We start from the raw sequence: 12160 nt of genomic DNA, 5'->3' as shown, positions 1-12160 counted from the left end.
AACAATAAAATAATATTCTTTTACCTTCTTCAACATTTTTCTTAAATGTCTCTACTGCATTACAATTATTATTATTATTGAACAAAGCCTATCGGCCCTGTCCAGCATTGACTGCATTTCCTTCTCACTCTGAGCTAGGAGAACAATGTCATCCGCATACGCTAGGGCACTAAACCTCTTACCATACATGTGGAAGCCCTTGCCCAAGTCATCTACACCTCTTAATACCAATTCAAAAACGAGGTTGAAGATGAGAGGACTAAGCGGGCAACCTTGTTTAACTCCGGCATTCATCTGAATTGCCGAAGTCTGGGCAGAGTTATTTTTAATGAATGTATTACACCCTGAAATTAATTTCATAACAAGATCCCGGGTATTGTCAGGCAGACCAATCAATTCTAGGGCATGACGGATCGTCTCGTGTGGCACGGATGGAAAGGCATTCGCCAAATCCAACCAGGCGACCACGAGACTTCTCCTTTTGCTCCTAGCAAGCTGAAGGGCTTCCTGCAGAACGAAATTATGCTCGTAGCATCCCTCATACTGAAGAAAACCCTTCTGCGCCCATGACAGTCTGCTATTTTTATTAGCCCATAATGCAATCCTGTCCGATAACAAAGCTGCAAAGATTTTATAAATAGTATTTGTCATCGTTATCGGCCTTCAATTGTTTATCCTGGATAATCCCCCTTCTTTTGGACTAAAATAGTAATTGAATTTTTCCAGCATTCAGGAATTGCATTGAGGGCAATACAGGCAGTGTAGATATTGGCCAGTATTACTCTAGACGGGTCGGCTTTTAGTAATGTCGGGTATGATAACCGGTTTGGGCCAGGGGCAGTAATTAATGCCTAATTAATAAAAAAACAATTAATTAATTTATTTATTAAAATCATTTAATTGTGTAAACACAATTTTAATAAGAATGAAATTAAAGTAGAAAATAATTATATAAATAATATATGATATTAAAATATTAATAATTGTATAGAGTAATGTTTGCTAATATTGTCATTGCATTAATTTGGTTAACAGTGACATAACAGCCAGTAACAATGATTTAGAAACTTCATAGTTGTTAACGTTTTACATAACTTCATTACAGAAATTTTGTGTGATCTATTACTTCAACACTGTTAATCTGCAAACGAAGTTCTTAAATTTGTTTCTCATAAATTGTTGTTAACATTATTTGGAATTATAAGAATCCATATCTTCGTTTCATCTTTAAAAAATAAAGTAATATTTATGACTTATTTTATTGGAAAACAAAAGTTTTCCAAAAAAATTTTTTTCCTTCAATGCTCACCTCATTGAACGTTTGAATGACATCAAACAAATTGTAATCCCAATTTTCCAAAGTAATATTTTCATTTTGATTTGTACAAATCTGTTTACTAACCAGTCCTATCTTCTTCCGACAAAGAATGAATAACATTTTCTTCTCCCTGAATTGCTGAAACATTTTGAGAAATATCATTTAATTCCTTCTGAAGGAATACATTGCTCTCGAAAGAACATGATATTGGAGTGCTAGTGTGAATCCAAGAAGACTAGAACCAGGAGGTGAAACTTCCACGCTTTACCACAGTGAGTAGTGGCATGGTAAACGTGCACACGGTGGACGTGTCATTTAAGTTCGGGTACTGCTAATAGAACGGATTTACGAATTTTGCGCATACTAACCTTGTAGGTTTTGAAGGGGAAATTTCGTAGCAAGCAGCTACAAATGTTTGCGTCTGCTTGGTTAGGTTAGAAATGTCAAAAGCGAGATAATATATATAAATGAAAGTCTTGAGAAAAGTATATATTATATATATTACATATTACAACTTACATATTACATATTCACAAATTGAATGTACTTAATATAATATATTAAATTACAAATTTAAATTCAAAATATGATTGTCTAACTCAGGAATATTAAAAAATTATTATTATTTAAAAACAAATTTTGTTCTGAATTGTGTTAGTCTATCATAAAAAGAAACAATCATAACAGTCACGAAATATTAAAAAATTTTCAAAATAATTAAATTTTAAAATTCAATAACAGCATTTTTTTATTCGGAAATATTTAAAACGTATTATTTTTCATTTAACAAATTTTGTGCTGCATTCTGCAAATTGAGCACAAATAGATAATGCAGCACAAATTAAAAACATCTTTAAACATAAAATGTATAGGTACTCAAATTTTTTTTCTATTTATTTCTTTAAAGAAGATCAAATTTTGAGAAGAAAATGATATGAAAGAAGGGATTTCGTCAATATTTCATTTAGATATTATAAAAAAACGGTCATTTTCAATGTTTTATAAAAATTACTTCTAAAGTAATTATACTTTATATACTTATATAAATATATATATATCCTCTGACCACATGTGTTTTGATTTCTTAAAAAAATTAATGTTAACAGATAATTTGAAAAATATAGGATAAATAAATATTAATTCTTAATAAGGCACGGTTTAAATTTTATATGTTTTATTATAATAATAAATACTTACCTCATCTGATGGAGAAGAAAATAGAGAAAGTATATGCAGTTCATTTTCTTTACCATATTTTTCGTCCACTATACAGTTTCTCACGCAGCATATTCTCACCATTTTTTTTTATGAAAAAGCAACAATTTTATTAAATAATCGCATCCAAAAATTTATGGGTAAACCATTTGCCATAACCGCATAAACAGAAACTTAAAAACAGCGTCTGCTACATTTTAAATATCAGTGTCAAGAAAGTATGCGCAGAACACTCAAATTCGTCTGAATAGCAAAGCCCGAACAATAAGCCACGCCTTCTAGTGGCTTGTTTTTCACGCCGTATCTTTACAACGAAGTTTCCCCTCCTGGTTCTAGTCTTCTTGTGTGAATCAAATTATCTGTAACAGAATGCCTACAAATTAATGCAATTAATAAATAATTAATTAATTATTATTAATTAATTGTCATTGCATTTTTACTTTGTAGTTCAGAAAACTTCCAGTGAGACATTTGTTTATCACTATATAAGGAAGTTTTCTGTAAAATATTAAACTAATTCATTGAAAACTTAAAAAATTATTCAAGTTTTAAGAAAGCGCGGTCGACGCGCAAGTAAGTCCTAACGCTACTCGTACAGACAGCTGTTCCGTGCATGAAATATAATTAGATTTTCACATTTAAGTATATATTTCTTTATTATTATTATTATTATTATTGCTTATTCAGAATTAAAGTTTGTTGACAATTAATACTACAATGTTCAATTCTGTAATTACCATGTTATTTTATTGAACAAATATAATTTACAAATTATACATATAAATTTTGCAATTCGAAATATTTTTTTGTATACTTATTCAGAAAGTATTACAAATATCTTATTAACTTTCTAAAGTTTATAAAACTGAACAATCCTAAAACCAAAATTTTATTTTATATAATTAAAATTGAATTTAAAAAAATTTATTTTACAGAACGTTAATTTGCCATTTATTCAAAATGACAAAAAAAATCAGTCGATTCATTTCGGCCATGATTGATATAAGTTTATTAAATTTTTTGCATCAAAAAATGAGACCGCTTCGTGTATCATTTCTAAAAATAATTTACAAAACCTGTGCCATTTTGTCTCTAAAAACCAAATAAATTGCATGAAATTTTGTGTTCATTGAATGAATACTTTGCTTCCTCATGTGGAGATTTTCTTTACGTGAATCGACTTTTTTTTAATGATTTTATAAAATATATTTAATATCATCAAGATTTGCGGTAGAGAATCGGTGGCAAGTAATTTTTTCAAACCACGAATTTATTTTCTCAAAATATCGGCATTTTTGGGACGCAGTTATACTCCTCACACCGGATTTATCACACATTTAACAATGTCGACAAATATATATGATATAATTGTTCTTTATTACAATTTTAAAAAAGGGAACTTTAATCGAACTGCATTTTTATGCCAAAGAATATTTATTTAACTAAATTTTCATTGATTCAAATTTTTATTAACAGGAACTTTTATTTCAAAAATTTTCAAATACACTGATGTTTGATTTAACACAATATTTATTTAATAGAATTAATATTGTTTTAAAATTTACATAAACGAAATACTAATGTCGCATAATTATTGTTTAATCGATTTTATTCTTAGTCAAATATGCAATTTACAGTTTTTCAATTTAACTGAATTAATAGTTAAAATAATTTCTAATTAACAGAATTATTATTTATATATCACAAATTACTGAATGTTTCAATATAAAAATAATGTCCAGAATAATTAAAATTGAATTGTAATAGTAAATTGATTGCATTCTAAAATAACAATGAATTTTGTTAGAAACGATACTCAAGCAATATTATTAAACTAATTTAATAATTAAATGTATAATTCGAGGTAAATTTAATAAGAATTAACAAATTAAGTACGCATTGTCATGTCACGAAAGTAAGCTTATACAACAAAAATCTCATAATAAGAAATTATTATTTACAATGAAAAATTAAAATAAATAATGAAAAATTATTATTATTATTATTATTATATAATGACTAATTACCAAATGTAAAATTAAAATATAAGTTTAAGTTTGTATATACATGTTCTTAATAAAAACAGTCAAATATGTAAATCAACTAGTTAACTTTGTTTAATAAAAAGTGTAACTCTTCCACACGACATTAAGCACTGCCACAAGAATATGCAGAGGCAATAACTAAACGTCACGATGCAGTGGTTAATGGAATAGTAAAATCCTGCAAAATCCCGGGACAGGTTGAAATCAACAAAACAATAGCAGATGTCGATGTACGCTCCACACTATTGCGATCGGACATTGTCATTTTGTCGACCGAGTGATAAAATCATTATTTATAAAAAATAATTTTGTAAATTCAACTTCTCATCGCTTCTCGGCCATATGGCTAAGAAGGGATAGTCGTACAATATTTTTAGTTAAGGAGTACGTGGGAATCTCGCTGTTCTCCGAAAAATACATAATTTTGCGTTAAATTATTAAAAAATGAAGTTTAAAAAGTGGCATTTTTAAACGAAAATAAAAACAAACATGGCGATGCATACACAGACGTTGCTTGAGTGTGTCAGTCGTCTAGGAAACAACGCTAATTCGAGCGAGTAGCCGCTGAATGAACTATGATAAAACACATTATTTTACTATTTATTGCTTTATTTTTATTATTTTTGCGTTAAGTTATGGTAAATGAGTAGAACAGCGAGATTCCTTGTACCAAACAAAATTATTTTTCCAAAATTTGAACCCGAAATCATTTTTTATTTCAGAGAAAGTATCAAACCACAAAAAAACGTCCTTTGCCCACATACCATACCCTTAAGAAAAAATTATTAAAAAACTTTTTGATTATTGTTATAATATTGATTTTCAATTATTCTTTTTGAGATAATAAAATAATAAAAACTGTTAAAAAATATATGTGTTTAAAATAAAAAATAATTTTCTAAACCCAACTTCCCATCGCTTCTCGGCCATATGGCTAACAAGGGGATATATTGTGGAAAACATTTTATTTTAAGGAAACCTATTGATAACCCTTTCAATTATTCTTATTATAAATCATCAGTTATTCTTCTTTACATAATAAATTAATAAAGAATTAAAAAATTTTGAACATTAAAATAATAAATAATTTTGTAAATCCAACTTCTCATCGCTTCTCGGTCATATGGCTGAGAAAGAGATATATTGTGGAAAACATTTTGTTTTAGAAAAAACTCTTTATATTTTTTCAATTATATTCTTATTATATAAATCATCAGTTATTCTTCTTTACATAATAAATTAATGAAGAATTAAAAAATTTTGAACATTAAAATAATAAATAATTTTGTAAATTCTCATTGCCTCTCGGCCATATGGCTATGAAGGGATAGTCGTTCAATTTTTTTAGTTTAAGAAAAAATTATTGAGAAACTTTTTGATTATTGTTAATATTGATCTCAAATTATTTTTTTTGAGATAAAAAATTATTAATGTTAATATTGATCTTCAATTATTTTTCTTAAGTTTGAAATTGAAAATAAAAAATTATTAAAGCAGCCAAAAATTTTAATTATTTTTTAAAATATTAAGACATTTTAATTATATTACATATATTTAGTTTTTGTTGAAAATTTAAAATGTAACTGTTCTAAAATAAAATTATTAGAATAAATTTTTATTGAAAAATAAATAAAGTGAAAATAAAATCTAGGTACACATAATTTTAGTTTCTCGTAAAAAAAATAAATTTTTCCTTAAATTTACTGTTTAAATTGAAATTAGTAAAAATTGAGCTACTATAATTCACATTAGTAAAATTTTTTACTAATTTTTAGTAAAATATTACTATTTGATTCAATAGTTTTAAATTTATTTACTAAAGTTTTAGTAAAAATTGACTAAAAATAAGTAAAAATTTTTACTAATTTAAATTAGTAGCTCACTTTTCACTAATTCAGATTTAAAGAGTAAGAATAATTTTTTTGCTTCCTCGTGGAGGAAGCTTTGTAGTCCTTTCGTTTACAAAAATTTTCAAAGTGTCGGAAACAAATTTTTTTCTATATAGAAACATGTTATATGAGATCCTGATCAATTGTCCGGATGTGTGTGTGTGTGTGTATGGATCCCTTTTTTGTTTAGAATATAACTTTAACAGGTTTTAATGGATTTAGATAAAATTTGGTAGGCTCATTTATCATATTAATTTCTCAAATCTGACCAAAGGATTATAAAAAATACCCAAAAAAAAAAATTTTATCGACTTTTTTCCAAATTTTTTTTTAATCGAAAAAAATTTTAAATAGAAAAATTTAAGGTTATATACATAATAAAATCGTATTCCTTACGTCAAGACAAATCGATCGGTATATATAAAGTATAGTTTTAATTTAAATTTAAAGAATTAATGAAAGTTAAAAAATAGAAAATACACATTTTAGCTGAAAAATTTTGTATTTATTTAAATTCAAGTTTAAATATAAAATAATTGTGTTCCTTGCATTAAAACGAATCGATATAATTGTAAATAATTATAAATTATATATTATTTTTCATTAATATTTAGAAATTTCGGTTAAAATATGAATTTTTGATTTTTTAACTTCCATTAATTCTTTAAATTTAACTCAAATGTATAGGTACTCAAATGTTTATATTATTATATTATTTTTGTATGTTTATTTCCATGTTAATGCTTTCTCCACGAGGAAGCAAATTTTTTTGCTTATCGTAAAGAGGAAGCAAAATGTTCATGTAATGAACATCTGAATTTACAACTTGGGGTGCAGTTCCGAATAGCACATACCTCTGATTTCGATAAAACTTGGTATCCCTACGTAATTTGGTGCGCTGATTACGAAAATCATAGTGAAAATTGGCGGAAATTTAATTATCATGGTAAAAACCATAAAAAACACCATAAAATCATGGTTTTTTTCGATTATCTCGTAAAAAACAAAAAACTTCGAAAAAAGTTTTAGACGAAAGTTGTAGATCTCTAAAAAACACACATTTCATGTTTTATGCATTTTTTACCAAAAGTCATTATTTTTCGAGAAAAACGCAAAATAGTAAACACGGCCTTCGGCCGCGTAAGGTACTGCTCGCTTCTCTTTTTAAGAAATCTTGGCGAGAGGGGGTGGATGTGTCCGAAAGTAATTTGCAGAAATTATCATATTCACCATTACTCAGGATCCAACGAATTCCGCAAAATACTTTCGGCCATATCCACCCCCTCTCGCCAAGGTTTTTTTAAAAAGAAAAGCGAGCAGTACCTTACGCAGCCGAAGGCCGTGTTTACTATTTTGCGTTTACCGCTGCTGTAGACTCCACCCCACAATTTCTGCAAATTACTTTCGGACACATCCACCCCCTCTCGCCAAGATTTCTTAAAAAGAGAAGCGAGCAGTACCTTACGCGGCCGAAGGCCGTGTTTACTATTTTGCGTTTTTCTCGAAAAATAATGACTTTTGGTAAAAAATGCATAAAACATGAAATGTGTGTTTTTTAGAGATCTACAACTTTCGTCTAAAACTTTTTTCGAAGTTTTTTGTTTTTTACGAGATAATCGAAAAAAACCATGATTTTATGGTGTTTTTTATGGTTTTTACCATGATAATTAAATTTCCGCCAATTTTCACTATGATTTTCGTAATCAGCGCACCAAATTACGTAGGGATACCAAGTTTTATCGAAATCAGAGGTATGTGCTATTCGGAACTATATCCAATGATTGCTTACTCTTTGAGTTCTTTTTGTAAAAGTAGTATGTATGAGTAATTTGTGAAAAAGTGATTTTGAATATTTTACAACTGAGTATATTGTGTGAAATGGCTTTAAATATTTTGTAAAAAGTACGTTGAGTTCTTTGTGTAAAATAACTTTGAATATTGTGCAAAAATTGCTTTAGATACTTTATGTAAAAATGCATTGAATATTATGAAAAAGTACTTCAGATACTTTCTGTAAAAGTACATTAAATATTTTGTTAATAGTGCTCTAGATAATTTCTGCAAAATACTTTGATTATTTTGCAAAAAGTACGTTACAGACTTGGTGTAAAACTACTTTTTTACATAAAGTACCAAAAGCACATATCACACAAAATACCAAAAGCACTTTTTACATAAAGACCAAAAATACATTTCGCATAAAGCACCAAAAGTACTTTTATTCACATAAATTACCAAAAACCATTTTTACATAAAATGCCAAAGTATTTTCATATAAAGTACCAAAATGTTTTCATATAAAGCACAAAAAAGTACTTTTGTAAAGTAACGAAAGTACTTTTACATAAATCACCAAAAAAGTATTTTTCATATAAAGTATCAAAACGTACTTTATACATAAATCATCAAAAGTACTTTTTGCATAAAGTATCAAAAGTACATTATATAAATGACCATAATTATTTTTACATAAAGTACCGAAAAGTATTTTACATAAATTACCAAAAAGTACTTTTACATAAATTACCAAAAAGCACTTTTACATAAATTACCAAAAAGTACGTTTACATAAATTACCAAAAAGTACTTTTACATAAATTACCAAAAAGTACTTTTACATAAAGTACTAAAAAGTACATTTACATAAAGTATTAAAAAGTACTTTACATAAAGTACCAGAAGTACTTTTACATAAAGTATTAAAAAGTACTTTACATAAAGTACCAGAAGTACTTTTACATAAAGTACCAGAAGTACTTTTACATAAAGTACAAAAAGTACTTTTACATAAAGTACCAAAAGTACTTTTACATAAAGTACCAAAAGTACTTTTACATAAAGTACCAAAAGTACTTTTACATAAAGTACCAAAAGTACTTTTACATAAAGTACCAAAAGTACTTTTACATGAAGTACCAAAAGTACTTTTACATAAAGTACCAAAAGTACTTTTACATAAAGTACCAAAAGTACTTTTACATAAAGTACCAAAAGTACTTTTACATAAAGTACCAAAAGTACTTTTACATAAAGTACCAAAAGTACTTTTACATAAAGTACCAAAAGTACTTTTACATAAAGTACCAAAAGTACTTTTACATAAAGTACCAGAAGTACTTTTACATAAAGTACCAAAAGTACTTTTTGTGCGAAATACCAAAAGTTTTTTTTACATGAAGTATCAAAAGTACTTTTTACATGAAGTACAAAAAGTACTTTTTACAGGAAGTATATAAAAGGTAAAAATTTTGTTTAAATTCTGTTAAGTGGGCCGTTCACTGCGGTACTGCAATGCAGAGACAACCCGTGGCAGAATCGGAGCAAGCCCCAGACATTCCGCCGATTTCCAAAAATCAGTTCGATATTCTGGCTCTTCAATGAAGAGCGTATCAGATATCAAGCTGATAAGAACAGATACTACACTTTGATCTTAGCCATAGGGCCGAGAAGCGATAATTTGCAATGTTTTTCGTCCCCTTATATACCCAAAAAGTTGCACAATAACTGCGAGAAAGGTGAAAAAAAGTTTGCCATGCGCCCCTAGCGGAAATTTTTTGAAATTTTCATTTTAGCGCGAAAATTCAAAATTTGTCCATTACGTTCTTGACGCCTTGTCACTTGCCTTCTCATTTAATAATATAATATAGTTGTATTAATTAAATAAATATTAATTAATTAGCAAAAATTTGAATAATAAAAGTTAGTGTTCAATTTGAAAAAAAATTTTAATTTTCGAAATAAAAAAAAATAATTTTTAGTCCCTTTAGAAAGCAATAACCTTAGTTGTAAAAATATATAATATATATATATTTTTCTTTATTCTTGAACTCTGTGCAATAAATGTTTATTATAAAAATAAATTTTTCTTGGATTATGCACTTTCCTAGAATGTATAAAAAATATTTGTTTTATAAACAAATTGATAATTTCTCAGAAAATGTTTATATTGTAATATGTACATATACATATGTATTTGTAAATATATGCAGACAATTAATAATTGTTGAATATACAATTGCAAATTGTCTGGGATATATCTGGGAGTGAGAACTTTTTTTTTTGTTCTTTAAATGAAAATAAATAAATAAAATTTTCCAATGAAAATATTGACCTTGAATTACTATATAATTTATGATACGTTGATCGTAATCGATTACGTTAATATATATATATTTTTTTTTTCATATAATCATAGATTAGTGTGAGATCAGTGGCTTTTCAATCAGAGCACATAGAATAACAAAAACATGCGACCAGAAGATTCATTTTCTCATTATATTAGTTATCGATGTTTTGTCCTCACCTCACTCAAAGGGTTATCAAAATGCTAACGATCTGTTTTATCCTTTTTTTTACATTTAGAAAATATAGGTATATTGATAAACCTTTTGCATATAATATATATTTATTTATTTTTATTTCAATTTATGTCTATAAATAAATCTCCAAGACAAACATAAATATTAAAGGAATATAATGTGTCTTTTTTTAATTAATGATTTTTCGACAAAATTTTCATTGAATTATTCAATACATATAAAAAAAAATCAGTCACAAAAAGAAAGAATATTTATTTTTACAATGATAACATATATCAAGTGTGTAAATTTTTTATTTTTTTTTTTCTTCAGTGTCACTGTGAATAATGAATTACACATTACAATATTAATGTTTATATTTATTTAATTGACTGTTTTCATTTTCTGCTAAAGTTTACTTCCTATTGCTTATTGTAGAGATAATGATAATTCCATCCTGAAATCATTTTTAATTATCTGCTCTCAGTGAGTTTTCCCTGACCCTATCTACTGCAATTTTTTTTTCGCAAAAAAAAAAAAAATATTTCACTTCACACAAGAAAAAATTTTCAATTTCATCAAAGATAAAACAGCGCTGGCGCCTTTTATATTCTACATAAAACATTTACAAATAAATTCCCCAAGACTATACAATTTTACAAAAAATCCAAAACATGAAAATTTTCCTCTCTTTGCAAATATATTTCATCCTGTTTTGTTTTCTGGAAGGACAAATTTTTCCATTTAACATTTAAATTATAATTTCGTATAAAATAATAAGGAAATATAAATTTTATTTATATTTTAATTTACTTTTATTCACCTTGATTCAGAATTATTCGACGAAAGAAAATTAATGAATTTATTATTGTGATAATTTAATAAGAGTTTTTGATTTTTTTTTAAATGCCTTAATGCACAAAAAAAGTCGAAAAAGTCAATTTTTTTTTTTAACAAAATTTAATTAGTTAATCAATATTTTACTTTAAATAACTAATGTTATTAGATATTAAATTCATTTTATTAATTCTGTAATAAGATTCTATAAAAATATTATCAAGAAAATTTATTTCGAATTTCAAAATCGAACTTAATTGTAAGACAAATTTTCAAAATTTTATTTAAGTAGGACAAATTTCTAAAAAAAAAATTCTTAAACTTCCATTTTTATAATTTTTTCAAGTCTTATTTAATCAATTTTTTCGTATTAAAAAATTTTTCCTAGTTTTTAGTTTTGATGGTCAAAAAAATGTCAGGCATTATTTAATCAAGTTTTACAGATTTTTAAATAAAAATTTGTTTTGAAATTTTTATAAATGATTGAATTTCAAAAGATTTTGTTAATTTTCAGACAATAATTAAATTTTATAGAACTAAAAATAATTTATCAAAAAT

General features: G+C 26.3%; 1 non-coding gene across 1 annotated transcript; it reads right to left on the bottom strand.

Moving 5' to 3' along the window:
• Positions 1-9728: 9728 nt before the first annotated feature.
• On the bottom strand, positions 9729-9921 carry LOC127282641 (U2 spliceosomal RNA). Its single transcript, XR_007843226.1, has one exon. It is a non-coding gene; the product is annotated as a U2 spliceosomal RNA (small nuclear RNA).
• Between the last annotated feature and the right edge of the window lie 2239 nt (positions 9922-12160).

The sequence above is a fragment of the Leptopilina boulardi genome, unplaced genomic scaffold, assembly GCF_019393585.1.
Source record: "Leptopilina boulardi isolate dan_hultmark-lab unplaced genomic scaffold, ZJU_Lbou_2.1 LbouV2_300, whole genome shotgun sequence".
NCBI classification, from domain to species: Eukaryota; Metazoa; Arthropoda; class Insecta; order Hymenoptera; family Figitidae; genus Leptopilina; species Leptopilina boulardi.
Note: the sequence above shows the minus strand (reverse complement) of the source record. Positions and strands in the feature narration are given on the sequence as shown.